The sequence below is a fragment of the Gorilla gorilla genome, chromosome 17, assembly GCF_029281585.2.
Source record: "Gorilla gorilla gorilla isolate KB3781 chromosome 17, NHGRI_mGorGor1-v2.1_pri, whole genome shotgun sequence".
NCBI lineage: Eukaryota > Metazoa > Chordata > Mammalia > Primates > Hominidae > Gorilla > Gorilla gorilla.
In genome coordinates, this window is record NC_073241.2 from 48749237 (window position 1) to 48769979 (window position 20743).

Genomic DNA, 20743 nt, shown 5'->3' on the forward strand with positions numbered 1-20743 from the left:
GTATGGACACAGCGATAAGGAAAACAAAGCTTCTGCATTAAAACTGACAGGCTTGTAAGGAAGATAGAAAAGTAAACAAGCAATTACAGTACAATGTGATAACACATGCAAAAGGTGGTATGTGAATCCAGAGGTGAGTAATATTTACATAAAAGTTTTAAAAACTGGCCAAGTGTGGTGTTTCAGGCCTGTAATCCCAGCACTTTGGGAAGCCAAGGTGGGTGGATTGCTTGAGCCCAGGAGTTTAAGACCAGCCTAGGTAACGTGGCAAAACCTTGTCTCTACAGAAAATATGAAAGTTAGTTGGACATGGTAGCACACCCTGTAGTCCCAGCTACTTGGGAGGCTGAGGTGGGAGGATGGCTTGAGCACTGGAGGTCGAGGCTGCAGTGAGCCATGAACGTGCCACTGCACTCAGCCTGGGCAACAGAGTGAGACCCTGTCTCAAAAAAAAAAAAAAAAAAAAAGTTTTAAGAAAGAAGGTGACCCACAGTGATTCTTGAAGGGTTATTGGGAATTTAAAAAACAATATTGTCATTATTATTTTAAAAGTCATGGTAAACTTATACTAGAGGGAAACTTCCTTATTTTGATAAACAATATCTATTCAAAAACTACAGCAAACATCACCTTTTTATGAAACCCAAGAAATTAGGATGATTATTATTGCAATACTCTGCAAGAGTTTTCTAGAGGACATAACAAAATAAAATAAAGCATGACTTTTAATGGAAGAACAAAATGCTACTATTAGGTGACATAATAGTCATCTTAGAAAACTCTTAAAGCAAGTCAGTCAGTAAAATGGCCACAAACACATGATAGGTGATATATTTAAGAGTTTTGGCAAAGATGGATCTGAGAGTCAGGGGAAAGAAAAGAATATGGAAAGAACCCATTTTTTGTTGTGGTGGTTGTTTCTTTTTTCTTTTTTGTTTTTTAATTTCAGAGAGGATGTTCACCTATGGAACGGGTATATTTGAAGTAGGTAGAAGGAAGAGGAAGAAGAGAATGAGCCTGATTTTGAATACAATGTTTTCAGTATGACTGATGCATTTTAAGGAAGATTCCATTTATGTATTAATAAGGATAAATTACACTATCCTGTAATAATAGCTTCCAAATCTTGGTGACTTGTACCAAACAAGACTTATTTCTTACTCTCAAAAAATACAATGCAATTTTGAAAAGTAGCCACCTCCCTTATCTTGCAACTATGCTATCCATAAGCAGAGGAAAAATGAACTGGCAGGTAGCATGAGATGTTTTTAAGGACAAAGTCTAGATATATCTTACATCATTTTCACCCACAACCCATCAATCAAAACTCTATCTCATGACCCAAACTAATGGTATGAAAGCCAGGAAAAGTAGTCTTTCCATTTTCCCAGAAAGAGGAAACAGTACAGTAAAGACAGAACAGCTTCTATGCCAAAAGAGGACAGACAGATATATAAGTTTTAAGCTTAGGGATGAGATTTTCATTAAATTTATTTGCTGGGTACTTAATGAAGTTCTACATTAAAACTTTACTTTCTTTATAAGGAAAGTCAGTACAATAAGGTCTGCATTATCTACTTTATAAGGCTATTATAATAAAATTAAATGATTATGTGGAAGAACTAAGCTCTAAAGTAGTACATAAAACAACACAAACATATATTTTAGGTACATTTGGTACCATACTTACTCTTGAAATATAGGCCTACACAGAAAGGAAGGCAGTTACTCTCTGCTCTTGTTTGATACTTGCTTCCCATGTAGTGTGTTTCCTAAATGAAAGTGTGTGTGTGTGTGTGTGTGTGTGTGTGTGTGTGTGTTAGTTGGTCATCTTTTCACAATTGAGGACAGCAAGGACTACCAGACAACTTCCAATACCTAGGAATTGTCAAATATTTTGTGTAAAAGGGCAGATCTTATATATTTTAGGCTTTGTGGGCTATAAGGTCACCACAGAAGTCTATCACAACTACTCAGCTCTGCCACTATAGAGCAAAAACAGCCACTGACCATAGGAATGGACATGATTGTGTTTCAATAAAACTTTATTTACAAATATAGATAGGATGCTGAAGACAACTGATTTGTCCAAGAGAGTTCTTTCTGCATTCGTAAGGATTTAAATATCAGATCGACTTTGATAGTATATATGTGGTACTTGAAGGCATTTTCTTAATCCTGCAACACTCTTATTTTTAGCCCCTAAAATAGTCAATACCTATCATTTTTACTGGATTGCCAAAAAACGCCTTCTATTGCTTCAGGATAGGAACTGGGATCCATAAATAAACTTATATAGAAACTAATGGAATGTTTTTAATACAGAAATAGTCATAGATATGATTACATAGTAAAGACCAAACAGATCTTTGTAATGGAAAACAGATTGAGTATCCACAAAATTTAAACAATGGACAATGAAAAGCTGGAAATGTCAAGGCCCTAAGTAAGGCTCAGGGAAATCAATTCATTCTCAAAACTATGTGTTTTAGCTGAGAAATCCTTATGTGCTACTAGCCTTCCTTGGATAAGAGAACACAGTAATTATAATAAACCAATAAAGCAACATCATTTGTAATTTTTGATGCTCAAAAGCTAGTAAACAGAGTGCTTGTCAATGGTCTAATCCATATTTTCTTTAGCCAGTAAACACCCAACGGTCAAAATATTTATTTATGAAAAGACTTCATATCTACCATATCTGTTATTAATGTTTTTCTTTCCACTTTTATAATTTATACCACACATTTATACAATCCTCTGCTGCTTTGGGAATGATATAGTAGTCTGAAAAATAGTAAATTCTCTTCCAGTTACAGTATGAAAGAACATAAAATTTAGCCTTGACAGACAATTTTTTTAAAAAGGTATTGCTGCGAGATGCCTTTATTATCTTTACAACAGCTGCTGAAGGAAGGTCTCGGTCCAAAGAGTATGTTATTGGGTTAGAAAAAAAACTCTCTATAGCTGCAATAGTCTGCGCTTCTACTTGCTGGCTAACACAGGTTAACACAATAGAAGCTAATTATTCTGTCGGGTCAGAGGCTATTGACAGTAAAAAGACTGCCTGTGATCAGGGAAGAACCTCTTTTCACCTCTCTACTACCCTGTCCATAGGGTGCTGAGTGATGTGAGCTCACTCTGATCATATTAAGACAATTATATCTGCAATGGCTTCATACCTCATTACTATTATCAATGATAAAAGGATATGTGGAACTGAATCTTTGCATATACTTTCTCATTTTCTCACCTTTAATTATTGCCTTCTTCACACCTGCTTATTGAGCTTATACTAAATCCCTTGACAATTGGAGGTCTGGAATCTCACCTGCTAATTACATTGGCTGTGGCTCAAAAACAGACCCATGCTACTGAAGCACCTGTAAACTTTACTTAATGGACATGTTATGACATTAAAAAGCCCCCCTTTCCCACCTTTATTGATAGCTTTCTTACAAAATTTAAGTCAGTTTTTCTGTAACCAAGTTTATAAAGACCTTGCATTATTAAATTTAATGTAAACCTATTAGTCTTACATTTATTTATTTTATGTGTTATTGTAAATCTGTTATCTAGAGCTATAAATCCAATTCCTTCATCAAGCATTTACCAATTACCCACTATGTGCAGAGGATTTTAGTAAGAACAATGACAGATACAATGAGATGAGCTGTAAGGAACTAACTTGTGGTTAGAAAGAACTATACAATGAAGTATGAATGACAAGGACTGTAACTGAGCTTTGAAGAAATTCTACAGGAGTATAAAAGAATGAAGAGTAACTAATTACATCAATTATTAATGTTGCAAAACCGAACTTGGGTCTGACTGCTCAGTGCAGCAAAACTGAACAATAATATCAGGATTTGCAGCAAGATAAAGTGAAGCATGGGGAATTAGGAAGTTAACGCTTAAGACTCTGAACTCTCCAATGGCGTACATGTTAAGAGTTTTTAAAGGCAGGGAGGTTGGTTATAGGCAATGCATGAAGGCTATACATTAGTTTGCCTAAAAGGCAGGCCATCTTGAAGCAGGGACTTACAGGCCACAGGTGGATACAAAGATTCTCTGACTTGTGATTGGTTAAGAGAGCAAAGCTTTATCTAAAACTTGGGGTCAGCAGAAAGGAATGTTGAGCTCTGGCCTGTGTACATGACTTAGTCCAGGCCCCTCAGGAAGAAATTTAGAAAAAAGAACAGTGGCCAGAGTTCTGACCACAGTTCCCCCTTATCTGAAGTCTACGTGCCAGTGGACAGCGTTTTTCATTTGGTGGGGGTCCAGCTGTTTGAAAAACAACTCAGGGACATATGTTAATATATTATCTTTAGTTTCTAAGGGAACCAAACATTTTGTGACTCAAACTTCCTTGGCTATTGTTTTAAGCTATTTCTACCTTCTTCCTTATCAGGTTGCTCATTTTCTTCTCAGGGCTTACTGGGTGACTGGAATTTCCCTTGAAGGAACTCAAAAAGTTTCCTTTATTTTTATGATTGATGGGGTCCACAAGGCCTTTAAGAGGGGTCCCTACTCTGCCTCATTAATCTAGAAAGTAACTAAAAATCAAGATTTGGCAGAATATCCTCCCTAAAAAATGTTGCTATCCTGTCTTATCAGTTGCTATTCTCATCATTATCCACTCAGTGATCCAGATCTGAAACTGGGAATTGCCTTGTATAATGAACAAGTCTAGGACTTACATTGCGAAGACCTGGACTCACACCATACCTTCCTAAATTACTAGTTGTGTGGCTTAGGGCAAGTTGTTTAATCTTTCTGAATCTCAATTTCCTCATAAAAATTGGGAGCAATTATTCTTAATTCTCTCACTGGCAAATGGGGAGGATCAAGTAAGATAAAATGAATGAATGTTTATGCATCCACATAACTCTTTATAAATGTGTTTCTTTTTATCTTTTATTCTCCTATTATTTATAACACTTAGAAGATATAGTGATTATTATTTTAATTTAGTAAATTTATAATTAAAGACCTCAAAGAATGGTGATGATTAAAAAGCAGAGTTAAAATCAGCCTCAGAGTCATCTACAAATCGTCAAAGAAAAAGAATGTTTCTTCAAAATGGGAACATCAAGTATGGGAAGAAGAGAAGAGAGAGCATAGATTACATCAAGACAGGGCTCAATTACAGGGTGATAGCAAACACTGGTACTTAGGAAAGCGAGTGTGTGGGCTCTTACATAGCTTTTTCAGGAATTTCAGCCAGGATGCTGTTTTATAAAACCTCTGACAAGTTACATTAAGAATGCAACCATTGCTTGGAAACTAAATTGTATCAATTGTACTGACAATATTTTTATAGCAATATTTGTCCCTCTAGCAAATAATTCAATCCAGGATTATACGATAAATTTTGCTTTCCTGTCTTTTGGATCTCCTTTATTCTGGGATCATTTCTCGGCTTTTATCTTTATGATATTGAAATTTTTAAAGAACACAGGCTGTTTACTTAGAGAATGTCTCTTAATTAGAATTTGCTTGATATTTCTCTAGATTTGACTCAGTTTATGCATTTTTAGATAGAAAACTACATGAGTTGTATATTTTCCTAGTTCATCACATCAGGAGACAGGTAATGTCAGTTTATCCCATTATTTGTGAGGTTAACTCTCGTTAAATTGGTGTATACCACCCATATTCCTGCAATCTTAAGTTTTTACTTTTCATTTTGTGATTAAGTAATTTGTTATATTTGAAACTATATAAATATTCTGGTCTTCATCAATGGTTGTTTACTGTTGCATCTACTGATGATTTTTCCCTGAATCAATTATTATTGTGATGGTTACAAAACCATAATTTTCTGATTCTTATTACTTTTATTAAATGTTATCCAACTATAGAGAAGACATTTCTCTTATCTCCTATGTATCCATTAATTTAGTCATTCTTGTCAATATGAACTCATAAACTGGTATAAAATTCAATGAATTATAATTTATCATCTAATTCAGTTTAATTTTGTCGACTGTCCTTCATTTGGATGATGGGAACCCTTCCAATATGGCTCCTGTGTCCTTTGGACCTAATTCCTTTGTTTTATATTATTAGCCCTGCCTCAGTTTCTTCAGAATAAGGTATTCTAGCATTCCAAGCTCCTACTATACATTGGCACAGAAAGACAGATGATAGATAGGTAGGCAGATAGACAGATCGATAGATAGATAGAATAGACACACAAATACATAATAGACAGATAGACAGATACAAAGATAGATTAAGGATAAGAACAAAGTTTACAAAATATTAACAATTGATAAATCTGGGTGAAAAGAATGTGGGAGTTCTGTGTACTTTTCTTGAAACTTTTTATCTAATTACATTTTTTCAAGCCAAATTTTTTTTTAAATTAACAAAGCAAACCAACTCATTTTATGCCTAACTAGACTTTCTGAACTAGTAATTTCCCTGTGAGTTACTGACTCCTGGGGAGACGTGGAGATAGTATCCTACTATTAGGAATATGCATGTTTTATAATTTCTTCAGGTGTCTAATCATCTTAATTTTTAGGTTCAACTGGAAAACAACTTTCAGAAATAAAGAACACTCTATAAAGTGTCATTCTATAAGCTATATATGGCCACTTATTTCTCCAGATTACTGTTGTCATAAATCTTCAGGCTAAAGAATGAGAAATTTCAGTGTAAGAATTCTTCTCTCTCTGTTCACATTTTCTTGGTGATCTCGTGTCATACTTTTATGAACTGTACACTGTCAGATCTTAAATTTGTATCTCCATTCTAGACTTATTCCCTGAACCGAAGCCTTCTCTTTTTGAATGCTGGTAATACATTTCCTTCAATGTGACTGGCCCATAATACAACTCCTGACATTCTCATGACTCATAAACTCATTCTTCAAATCTTCCTTCCCTATTTTATTCTCCTCCACAGCATTTAGCTACTTCTTGCCTCCAACTTAATTTGTTTGTATAGTTCCCAATTAGAATAGAAGCTTCACGAAAAGAAAGTTTTGTCTTTTTTCACGTTTACTTACCAATGCCTAGAGTGCTTGCCTGTGTAAAGCACTCAAATATTTGTTGAATAAGTGAGTATGATGGTTCAATATGTTGCTTTAACTCATTCTTTCAAATGAAATAGATTCTTAAGTCCAAGCAAAAAAAACATTTTAAAGTAGATTTTCTGGAACAAGTATAAAGAGTGAATGAAGATAAGTATAAAGTATTGCCTACATTGGGGACCTTATTGGATCACTATAGGGGTTGTAAGAGAGAGAATTAATAAAAATCATTCAAACAAACTAAGCCTAGATGATTGTAAGTCAGTATTGTGTTGCCACTGATATTAACGTAAATTTTCTTAGGAAGAGGTGGTAGTGTCAGAGAAAGAAGTCATATAAATTGATAATGTAGAAAGTCAATACAATTTAGCCAGCAGAATATTAAGAGATAAACAAAGTCTCTGGAGAAGAAAGAGAAAGAAAGAAAGAGGGAAAGAGGGATGTTTTCTATAAAACTGTTACACGTCCCAAATGTAATACTTCCCAATTCCCTCAAACACATCTTCCCTTCAACACCCCACTTTTCTACACTTATGTTCTGGGGGGATGGGGGCTAAGTATAAAGAAAATATTAACAGTATTGACATTTCAAGGAAACATGGTTTAGCACAGTGCATTGGCCATAACTATTACCATGACCCATATTCTCATTAGTATGTATGTGTGCATGTGTGTGTTCTCATATGACCACTGTTTTTATTTTAAATAGAACACATTAATATAAACCTCTATTTTTGGTCCTATTTCCTTCTAGTTCCTGGGAAGTTATAGTGAATAGCACATTAGCTGTCCCATAAAAATTACATTTTAAATAAATTCTGATCATGACTGGCCTTCATGCTTAGCCAAAGAAGTGTTGTTGTGGCTCTCGTATCAAAAATTTGTCAGATATTGAGAGCAACTTGGTTCTTATGATTCTTCTCTGTATTTCTCACTAGAATTTGGCTGAAGAAAACCCTGGCCTGCCTCTTCAATTGTTTCCTAACATCTAGACAGTAAATAGAAAAACTGTTGAGTGCTTTACTTATAGCACAAGGTAAAAGAAATGTGCAGAGGTTAGTAAATAATAAAAAGAGGGTTACATAGATTTAGCTAAATAAACTTAAGAAAAACGGATTCGGTGTTCAGTATTCTGCAATAACGTCCTGAAAAATTTTTTTTCTTATAAAAATATCATTCACATATTTTAAAACATAATTTCATGCGAGACTGGAATTTTTCTTTCTAAATGCACTTTGATAAATTTAACAAAATAAAATCAGGAAACAATGGCATTTGAAGGTCATCTTTAAAAATTAAATTCCAGAATAATAACTCAGTAGGAACCCATCAGTGAAGTTCTTGCTTTGTTCTCGCTCTTAGATAGTCCTGTTCCACTTGCTGGTCCTTAAGGCTTCAAAAGTAAGACAGAGCCTATCTAGATCCTCAGAATACAAGCACTGACATATGAATAGAGGGGGATTTTGTAGGCATAGGAGTTATCTACACACACTGACCCACAGAGTTTGACATCTGGGACAATATATCTTATTGGAAGGAAAGGAAATTGGCATTTGTCTTTCCAGAAAATGCTACAATTCCCAATTCCACAGCTGCAGTTGAATAAAGCATTTAAGAGAAAAAAGAATCAAGGAATAAATGTACATTCTCAAACTTTGCCTAGTATGCTTTCTTCTTAATAGTTCCAAAGTGAAAACAACAAAAATGCTCATTGATAAAAGAAAGTCTAAACAAATTGGGGCATGTTTATACAATGGAATGCTACACAGCAGTCATGAAAAATGAACTACTGACATAAGCTACAATATGAACAAATATAAAAAACATAATATTGAGCAAAATAAGTGAAAAATAACATTACATAGTTTCATTCTCTATTTATATGTATTTAAAGAATAGGCCAAACTAATCTAAGGTGATAGGTGTGAAAATAGCTAACGCTGTTGACCACAAAGACGGGACAGTGATAAACTTTCTAGAGAGCTAGAATGCTCTGTACCTCATATGAGGGACGATCACACAAATGTTTATTATTGTATAGAATTGTAAAAAGTTATAGACAGTGTGCACTTGTAATTGGTGTGTTTTGCTCTTTGTTAATTATAATTCAATGGCACACATACGTACAACATATACATATATACACTCATACGCGCGCACGCAAACACACACACACACACATAGATATATATATAGTGCATAATAACTCATCTTGTAAATGCCCTAACCAACAGGAAACCAGTGAGACATTACTGGAGGCAGAAAAAAAAATCAATATTACCTACTTTTTTTTTTGAAAACCTCTTGTGCCCTTCTACCCAGTGGTGTGCTGGTAAGTGGTTAACAATGGTTATATACACACTCACACACTCACAAGTTTATTGTAAGTTTGATTGATAAATTCTGGGTAGCACACAACTTACAAATAATAATAAAATGTGCAATTTTATTTATAGCAAATTCTATATAACCACTTGATTTTACCCAATGTTTTCATTGACTTTTTAAATCTTATTTTTTATTCTTCCACAATGCACTTGACATTTATAAATCAATACTTCAATGTAAGTTCTTTCATTGATCGTTGAACTCTTATACCCATGGCTAACCTGTGGCTGCACATGGTGAATTAATGCTGTTCTACCATGAATACAATTGAGAAGTTTGTTTTCATGAATAAGATGAAAGTGAAACAACAAAGACACATGTCATAACTCCAAATATTGAAAAAGTATTTCCTCAATTTTTGTGCTATCTCAGTACAACAGCTATAGACACAGCAGACATTTTAACTTTAACCTGCTTTATTAGCACTTCTTTATCACTTTATTGTTTAGACAATACCATCAAATATCATGTAATAACAAAATAAATAATAAAATATAGACAACAAAAAGAGCATAAATTAAAAAATCAAGCACTCTTCTGTAGTGCTTGCATTTTCAAAGTTTAAATTTTCTCACCAGGCCAGGGGTGGTGGCTCACGCCTGGAATCTCAGCATTTTGGGAGGCTGAGGCAGCAGATCGCTGGAGCCCAGGAGTTCAAGACCAGTCTGGGCAATGTGCCAAAATCCTGTTTCTACCAAAAGTACAAAAATTAGGTGGGCATGGTGGCACACACCTGTAGTCCCTCTACTCAAGAGGCTCAGGTGGGAGGATCGCTTGAGTCTGGGAGGTTGAGGCTGCAGTGAGCCATGATTGTGCCACTGCACTCCAGCCTGGGCAACAGAGCAAGAGCCCATCTTGAAGAATAAGTAAATAAAAATAAACCATTTCATCATAGTCAAGTTCAAGCTACTGCTGTGACATATTAAATGTGAAGTTGGGAAGAGATGGGCAGTTGCCACACCATTATGCAGAATTCCCACCACATGGGTACAGTAAATGTAAATAATTTCAAGAACATATAGAGTAGTGAAATGTAGTCAAATAATTAGTGATAAATTACAAGAAATTATTTTATTTATCTCTAACTCTTTAAGAGTAATTTTTAATAATGACTATATTTAGTGACTGGGTCTCAAATTCCTAAAAAATAACAATGAGTTATTGAAAGCCAGTTTGAGGTGGCTCCAGATCACCACTGTTTCTGTAAATATTCACATTTAGTATACTATATATAGTAAAAATTTCCTCAAAGCAGAGCTTATATCCAACCCCTTCCCCCAATAGCTTCTTTTTTCTGTCTAAGCAACTTGACGTTGTACACCAGCACTTTTTGTGGTAGGACTGATATAAACACACTATCTTCTCTACTCGCCTGCAAGCTCCTTGCAGTCAGCCTTCTGTCCCAGAAAACCCCATGTGTTCGAACAGGACACAGAAGAGTAATGGGCACAAATAGATCACCAATAAATATAGAAATCCACTTCCTCCGACGACATTAATGCTCCACTCTTAACAGATTTGTTTGACCAATACCCAAATTATTAGGCATGCTTATTATGGTTATAAAAGATAGAAATCCAGTTCAGAAGAGCTCAAGCAAAAATGGTAATTTTTGACACACATAATCGGAAAGGACACTGGGTGGCTCAACTGAGAATTACAGAAAGAAATGCAGGAAAACCATGAACTCAGAACCAATGTCTCTAGAATTTCTTTGGGTTTTTGCTTGAAAAACATAATCTCTTGCATTGTAAATAGATTTACAGATTGATTCAACAAATATTTATTGAACATCTGCTATATGCTTGGTACAGTGGCTGATGTTAACAGCATTGTGAAAAAGACAGATACAATTTCTATTCTCATAGTCAACCCTCTAGTGATGACGGTATCAATAAATCATTGCAATGCAATGGGAAAAGCATTCTGCAAGGGGAAGTCCAGAGATCTCAGGGACTTATAGAAAGAGCACCAAAATTAGCCTTAAGAAGAAAAATTCCAGGAGAAATACTGTCCAAGCTAATATCAGAAATATGATTAAGGGTTAGGCAGGTCAATTTCATTAACGATAAATGTATCTATTGAATCTAATTGTATGTTCTTCATCCTGGGAAAATATTGCTCACATTTTTTTTAGATTTCCCATGAAACTCCAGACAGGAGAGATTTAAGCTTATAAATATGACTAAACCAGCAAAATTTTAGACTCATGTTAGCTGGAAAGGAGTCAAAGAATTGAATTCACTATTCTGGTCTAAAGAAAGTAAGAAATATTTTGACTTACCTGCCATGAGGAGAAGACAGAATAATAAGCACAGTAAAAAGGTCCAAGCAAGCACTTAATACTTCTTCTCCTCCTGAACATAAAATCAATTCAAAAGAGATTAAGTTAATAATAGTGAAACATAAATTAACAAGTTCACCTTATAAACCATGTTTTTTGGGGAAAACCTGGTCAGCATTAAACTACTTTCCAAAAAATAAAATATATACTTTTATTTACTAAAACACATTTAAAGGAAGAATATTTCTTAGACTCTTAACATGTGGAGGGGGAAATCTTTTATTTTTTAGGAGCCATATGCATGGATTTTTGCTCTAACAAATTAAGTAATTTATTAATTCTCTTTGCTCAGCATTATCATCTTCTAGGTCTGAAAGGGGTTGAAATGTGAGGGAAAACGATTCTCAGAGAGAGCCTTGGACCTGAATAAGCACCAGTTTATTCACTCCTGCTGAGGAAAGATTAGAAATTTGACAGAGTTTCTTCGTGAGGAGAATGAAAACCCCATACAGAGGATTAACTTGATATAACAGCAGTTTCATCAAACTAAGTATAAAATACTTGTGAGAGAAAAGCAAAACCCAACTACAATCTAACAAGCTGAGCAAAGGAGATAGACATTATATACTGAAGCTGTGAAAACTGGCCATATTCTCCCCTAATTAATGCTATTGGATCAAGTTCAAGTACACTCATGACATCATGCTGTCTGCTAAATTTGTGACCGAAAAATTGTGACCAAAAAATTGGCTCCTATAGGTCAGGTATGGTGCTTAGCCATCAAAACAATCATGTGAGAAATATTATTATCCTTATTTTTATAATTAGGAAAGCAGTGATACAGAAATAACTTATTCAGTTTTTAAAAACAGTGCTGCAGATAGGGTTCAATTCTATTGAGAAAGTCAAGCCTTTTTTATTTTCTCTACTACTCACACAATAAAAATGGAAGAGATGAATAGACATGTAATAATGTTTTAAATAATAGTTTTCTATGCACTGCCTCTTCCTAAGAGTATTTTCTGTGAATTGCCTACAAGTAATCAGTCTAATGGTATTTTGCCAAATGGATGAGAGCTCCTTTCCTAACACTCCTAGGAATTTCTACATTATATGACTCCCCCATCACAGTAAATATGTATAATTGACATAAATCAATATATAAGATATACATACAGATTACAAGTTAGCTCTATTATAGAAAATGATCATTTCTGGGTCATGTTTCATTGAATCAGTTACCTTATCATAATATTAGCTAATATTCTGTTGTCTTAAACTGTTTATGCTGCTATAAAGTAATATCTGAGGCTGAGTAATTTATAAAAAAAAAAAAAGGGTAAAGATTTGGCCCACAGTCCTACAGACTGAACCAGAAGCATGATGCCAATATCTGCTTCTGATAAGGGCCTCAGGAGAATTCCAACTTTGGTGGAAGGTGAAAGGGAGGGGGCATCACAGAGCGAGAGAGGGAGAAAGAGAGAAAGACATGCCAGGTTCTTTTTAACAATCAGCTCCCATGGGAACTAATAGCGTGAGAACTCACTCATTACCATAAGGATGGCATCAAGACATTCTTGAGAGATCTGCCCCCATGACCTAAACACTCCTCTTTAGGCCTACAATATTTGGGAGGAAATTTTAACGTGAGATTTGAAGGGTATAAATATCCAAACTATGTCACCTAACCACAGTAATTTCATATGTTAAACACAAGGATGTGCTACTTCTTATAAGTAGGGCATTTATAGATTTCCATCTAGTGGGAAATTTCATCAGCTGCAGTTGTGTCTTCTTCCGTCTACAAACCCAAAAAGGACGCTTATTAATCAGGGTCTATTACAAACCCCTGTCTCAGAAATGCTACCCTCGCTCTAGCAAAACACATGTCATCCAGGAGCTGGCAGAAAAATCCTTTTGGTCCAAGAACCTCCAGAGATTTACTTTCTGCTGACTGCCCAGCCTTGTACCTCAACCCTAGAAACCACATTACAAAAGAAAGCAGTTCATTTTGTTCCCCTGAAGTACTCAGGTTCCATTGCTTCGACTGCTCCACGTCATTCCTCTGCCCCATAGTGTCATTTTCATCCCTTTGGGGCTCATTTTGTTTCTCAGCCTGGCTTTTAATGCCCGCCTTCTTGCTCCCCTTCCTATTGATACATTTTTGAAAAAAGGAGGAACAATACAAAGCAGTTTTTTTCAAACAAACATATCTGCACATATGATAAAACCACACTTTGATAGATGAGCTTAAGAGTAGAATATAGGACAGAAGAAAGATGCCATGAACTTGAAGATAGCATAGGAGAAATTATTCAATCTGAAGAACACAGAGCAAAAGTTTTTTTAAAGAAATGAACAGAGATCGGGCAACCTGTGTGACAATATTCAGTTTTCTAATGTATGTGAAATTTAAGTCCTGGAAACATACAACAGAAAGCATCGTGTAGAAAAAAGTTTTTTTAAAATAGAGAGACCAAAATTTTTCCCCAAGTTTGAGCAAATATGTAAATTTTTCAGATTCAAGAAACTCAGTGAATTAAAAGGGAAATAAATATTTTAAAAAATTATGCATAGGCCCACAGTAGTAAACTGCTGGAAAACAAAGAGACTTTTTGAAAGCAGCCAAAGAAAAACATGTATGTGTGGAAACAATAATTCAAATGAGCAGTAACTTCCAATCAGAAACTACAGAGGCCAGATATAACAGCAGGAAAGTACCCTTAAAGCACAGAAAGAATAAAACAACAAAGAGTAAACTCCAAGTTCTATTCACAGTGAAAACATTATTTAAAAATAAAACAAAAGTAAAATCATCTTAAATAAAGGAATGTTAAGAAAATTTGTGACCAGCAGATCTGGATAAAAGGGAATACTATTATAAGTTCTTCTAGTTAAAGGAAAATTTCTTATAAAATGCATGGAAAATAATAAATTTCTTAAAAATATATAGATTTTTAAAGTAAATGGTTTTAAACTTGCTTTGTAGGGCTTGAAATATGTATAAATATCATACACATGACAAGAACAGTACAATGTATGGGGCAGTAAATGGATTAATATTTTGCAAGGTTTCCTCATTATATGAGATGAGATTCAATATAAATATAAGCAGAGTATACAAAGGTGTGAGATATATTTTATATCCCTAGTAAAACCACTAAAATTAATGCCCAGGAATATAGTTTAAAATCCAATAGACAAAAAGTAAGTCTTCTAAAATTTCAAGTTATCCAATAGATGCTAAAAAAAAAAAAAAAAAAAAAAGATTGAGAGAAACAAAAAGCAAAGAGGAAAAAACAAAAAAATAAAATGGTAGACCTAAATCTATCTATGAGATCACTTTAAACATAAAGAAACAGACAGCTTGAAAGTTAATGGATGAAAAATCATATACCATGCAAATAACAAAGTTATTTGCAGGGATTGTCTATATTAAAATCAGATAAAATAAACTCCAAAACAAAGAGTATTAACAGAGACAAATAAGCATATTTCATAAGGAAAAATGTCAATTTATCAGAAAGACACAAAAATCATAAATGTATTTTCAAGAAAGGAACAGTGAAAGTGTAAGATTTTGCCCTACTGGAAAGGTAGTAGGCTCGCCTGTCACAGTCTGATAGATAACAGCAGAAACCCAAGGCTTTTGGTTCAGACAAATGGAAATGTATTACTCACAGCACTAACAGTAGACAGAGTGACATCCCATGCCATTTTGCCAAGCCCGGATTCCACAAGGTGATGTGATGAGAGCTAAGTGTTGTCCCTGCAGTGAGATGAATAACAGGAGAGGAACCCTGAGGTTGGGCATCCCTAATCTCTTATGCCCATTCTTATCACTGTTTCCTGAGTGACATTATCTTTATTTCCACGTAATGTAAGTAAATATGGAATGTGGAGAGGAAGGAGACATCCCTATCATTACTATTCTGGAACATAAACAAATCTACTCTGGGGAGAAAGATGTAGGCATCTATAGCTCTATTCCCTGGAATATGAGGCATCTCTATCTTTCCAATTCTGCCTGATTACATTAACATTTTAGTGAAGATAGCCTGGAACAAGTTGGTTATTAATGCCTAAATTTGCAGAGATGTGAGAGACTCACTGAGAATTGTTTTCCAACAATTCCACTCTTCATTCCTACAGGCTTAGATTCTAGAAAATCTTCCCATGTGTATGCTACACTATTGGCCACTCTGAGTAATCTGACTGACAAAGGTTGGGATTATATTCATTCAAGTTGTTTCATGCATCATTTAATTAAAGCTTCTATAAACAGAATTCCAGACAGCAGAATGTGGCCAACCTATAGTACTGACTCCAGTCAGGCCCTGCAGGGACCCAGTTCTAGACAGCTAAAGAAATTCGAAAAACAATAAGGGTGGCTTTCTCCTTAAATTTCTCTAAAGAACCTTCCACTGGGCCAATGGCATTGATCCATTTATAGCAGGATGCGTTACCAATTGTACAAAGTCTGCATTCATCCTCAAAGAGGAAGTTTGGGGCAATTCAATCATCAATAACAGCACTTGCTAATGTGTTGAGGCTGATCTGAATGCCTACCAGGGTCAAGGTGCTGTCACCGATCGCTTCAGTTAAATTCAGAGGCAAATTTCATACCATCTTTCTTAGTCCACTCAGGCTACTATCATAAAATACCATAAACAGCATGGCTTATAAACAACAGAAATTTATTTCTCACAGTTCTGGATGCTGGGAAGTCCAAGATGAAGGTGCCAGCATATTCAGTGACTGGTGAAGGTCTACTTTCTGGTTCATAGATGGTCATCTTTGCACTGTGCCCTCACATGGCTGAATGGGTGAGAGAGCTCTCTGAGGTCTCCTTTATAAAGCGCACTAAAATACCCTTGTTATTGCCCTTGTACTTAATACCTTTGTATGAGGGCTCACCTTTATGACTTAATCAATTCCCAAAAGACCCACTTCTGAGTAACATCACATTGGAAATTGGATTTCAATATATAAATTTTTAGGGGGAAACAAACATTCAGTCTGAAGCACCATCTTTTCTAATCGAATGACTCCCATTGTAAGTTAAACAGATCAAAGGATGTGCAGGAATAATCAGTTCATTATCACTTCAGAAAACGCCCCCACATAATAAGGTATTACCTCATTTGTGGAGATCTATGCACTCATCTGAAGCTACATGACCTACAGCTGTTGTTTCCTTAAATACATGAAGATCTCATGTGGCCATTGCTAAAGTGAAAGTTACTATATTTTCAGGAGAATGACAAGGTTAATGAAAGGCTTCCACACAAAAAGTGCAACCCCAGGTGTGTACATGGTGACCCTGGAAATAAAATGTGGCTAACAATATTTGGGGCTTTCATGCGAGACCTACATTACTTGAGGGCCGTAGATTGATAGTACCTCCCTCACTATCCACAACATGGCCTCTCACATGTGAATTCAAGCACAAAGAGAAAAATCCAAATCAAAAATTAAATTCAAGCACGTGATGTTAGAGAAGAAATGACTGAAGATAAGCATCACAAACTATTTTGAAAAATATTAAAGTTTTTCTTAAGATGACTAACTAGGAACGTTGGATGCCAATTCTCCTCAAAAGAACATCAAAGTTACACATGAATGGTCATGATCCTAATGGAAAGCTGAGGAAAGAGAGCCAGGACCTGTCAGCAGATGCACAGGAAGAAGCTGAAGTGCAGAAAAGGAACACAGCAAGAGTCTGGCAGAGATTGATTCCCTAGGAACTCAGAACCCTGCAAAAAGGGTATGTGGGGGTGCTTATCTGCTCCCCTCACTTCTGCAACAATCTGCTCATCTCTAAAGTGTTGGGCAGCCCCTTTGCCCTTGCGACCCTGGGCAATGCTGTCAGTGGAGATTTGGGAGACAATCTCTGTCTGTGGAGACAGAGAGCTGGGTGGCCAATTTGTGCAGAGATGTCCCACTTCCCTCAGGCCCAAACCTAGACAGTGGACATTATTCTGGTTGTGGACCTATTGTGGGCCACTATCCTTCAAGGAACCTCAGCCCTTGAGTCACATCACTAGATCCCCTGCAAACATAGCCTACAACCAGTTTTGACTTTGGCAACCACAGGGAACCAGCAAGTCCCCAGGGAGCTGTGGGATTCCCAGAGGTCAAGCCCTTGGTGCAGGCTCCCTCACCCCAGGTCGGGGGAACACAGCCCTGCAAACGACATCTTGGGACAAAAGTAATGCAGGTGCAGAACCGATTGCTGAATGGGTGGCACCAGCAGCTGGGAATGGATGTGGAGATGGGGTCATCCCTCTCTCCCCTCATCTACTGTTGCCAACACAGCAGAAGCTCTCCCCAGTGGAGGCCGACATATATGCACTTGGATAAAGGCTTTCCAGAGCTTTTGGTGGTGGCTACACCCCTGTTGAAAGTGAGCTTGTACCTCCCATGAAGGGTGAAGCCCATCCCTCCCTACTTACACAGAGTGGTAGTGTCCCAGCAATGGAGGGAAGACAAGCCATAGAGCTGTCTGCTCTGAGCTGGGAAAAGAAGTTCTGTCCTGAGCCCATTTTGGTGGTAGCCTCCAGAGGGGCATTTCCAGTGTCCCCAGCCACAGCCAGGAGCCAAAGGATAATGTCTAAATGAACTGAAAGTCATGAGCCCTGTGACGGGGTGTAATAGGGAAGTGGATCATGTTACTGCTTTCCCAGGAGAAGAAACTGGTACACTACCCACCCCCTACCCCGAGACCTCAGCACACCCTCACATGATCTCCTCCCACCTACCACATGAGGCCAGGTGTCTCCACTCATTATCAGGCTTCCTGAGGGTGAGCTGGCTTTTAATCTTAAGTGCCACCTACTGGAAGGGAGACTAAACTGCAGCACCAAATAAAAGATCTACGGTCAGAAGGGCATAGTGCCAGTGCACACAAGATAAGGTTCCTGAGACCTCTGCACTCTTCGCCCCAGAGGAATTAGTGTGTTGGCTTATACATCCAATATATTGCTACAACAAGCAGTATTTGAGAAAACCACCACACAAAATCCATCCGCAACTAAGGAACACATACAGAGCCTTGACCCCAATAAGCACCCAGAAAAAAAGCCAAATGATAATACAAAAAATAGACCATAGTCATACCTTCAGGGGAAGAAAGAATAAAAAATGAAAAAGTCCCTTCCAAATGATAGCGGATTAAGAAATAAAAAGTGATGGCTCCCTCAGGTGAGAAGGAATCAGTACAAGGACTCCGTACAAGGACTCCAGCAGTACAGAAAAGAAAGAAAGAGGCCAGGCGCGGAGGCTCACGCCTGTAATCCCAGCAGTTTGGGAGGCTGAGGTGGGCAGATCACGAGGTCAAGAGATGGAGACCATCCTGGCCAACATGGTGAAACCTATCTCTACTAAAAATAAAAAAAATAGCTGGGCGTGGTGGCGGGAGCCTGTAGTCCCAGCTACTCGGGAGACAGAGGCAGGAGAACTACTTGAGCCTGGGAGGCGGAGGTAGCAGTGAGCCGAGAGCGCACCACTGCACTGCAGCCTGGCGACAGAGCAAGACTCCGGAAAAAAAAAAAGAAAATGTTTTGACACCTCCAAGAACACACTTGTTCTGTAGCAATGTATCCTAACCAAAATGAAAATTCTGAAAAAAAGCAAGACCCAACCATCTGCTGCCTTCAAAAAACTCAGCTAATGAGTAATGATATCTGCAAGCTCAAATTAGAGAAAGGTATATCATACAAATGGAAAACAAAAAGAGAAAGGGCCTCCATTCTCGTTTCAGGTAAAGTAGACTTTAAAACAAGAACTGTAAAAGAAAAAAAGACAAAGACCATTGTATAACGATACAGCTCAATTCAACAAGAATATTTAACGATCGTAAATATATTCACACCCAACACCAGAGCACGAAGATTTATAAAATAAAAACTAACAGATATAAGAAAAGAGATAGATGGCTATACAATAATAGTTGGGTGACTTCAGCATCCCATTGGCAACACTAGATAAATTATTGAGGCAGAAAACTAACAAAGACATTCTGGACATTAATTGGATTCTTGAGTAAATGGACCCATTAGGCATCTACAGAATATTGTACCCAACAACTAAAGAATATATATTGTTCTCATCTGCACATGGAACATTCTCCGAAACTGACCATATTTTGGTGACAAAACAAGTCTCAATAAATTTTAAAAAGTCAAAATAATATCTAGTATTTTCTCAGACCACAGAGTGGAATAAGATTGGAAATAATTTTAATAATACTAAGAGGAACTCTCAAAACTACATAAGTACATGAAAATGAAACAATTTGCTTCTGAATGACTTTTGGGTTAACGAAAAAAAATAAAGAAATCAAAAAAATTATTTGAAACAAATAAAAATAGAGAACAACATACCAAAACCTTTGGGACATAAGAGGAAAATGTATAGGGCTAAATATATACATCAAGAATATAAAAGGCTGGTTGCAGTGGTCCATGCCTGTAATCCTAGCACTTTGGGAGACTGAGGCGAGCAGATCACTTGAGCCCAGGAGTTTGAGACCAGCCTGGGCAACATGGCAAAACCCCATCTCTCCAAATAAATCCCCAAGGATTAGTTGGGCATGGTGCCATGTGCCTGTAGTCTCAGCTGGTTGGAAGGCTGAGGTGGGAGAATAGCTTGAGCCCAGGAGGTTGAGGTTGCAGTGAGTCATGATCACACCACTGCCCTCCAGCCTGGGTGACAGAGTGAGACCCTATATCGGAAAAAAAAGAAAAATACATGAATAAAGAAAGATCTCAAATGAATAATCTAATTTCACACCTCATGGAACTAGAAAAATAAGAAGCTAATTCTAGCAGAAGAAAAGAAATGACAAAGATCCCAGCATGATTAAATAAAATTGAGACCAAGTAAATTATACAAAAGGTCAACAAAATGAAAAGTTGGCTTGTTGAAAGGATAATCAAAATTGATAGACCACTAGCTAGATTAACCAAGAAAAGAGAGAAGATTCAAATAAGTCCAATTAGAAATAATAACACAAAATACAAAACATC

At 36.5% G+C, this 20743-nt stretch overlaps 1 long non-coding RNA gene across 3 annotated transcripts in view; it reads right to left on the reverse strand.

Moving 5' to 3' along the window:
• Positions 1 to 20743, reverse strand: part of LOC129528220 (uncharacterized) — a 357987-nt gene that overhangs the window by 289605 nt on the left and 47639 nt on the right. For all 3 annotated transcript variants that reach the window (XR_008673449.2, XR_008673447.2, XR_010131311.1), the window contains exon 2: positions 11715 to 11787. This is a non-coding gene — a long non-coding RNA (uncharacterized lncRNA). The remainder of the gene's footprint in view (positions 1 to 11714; positions 11788 to 20743) is intronic.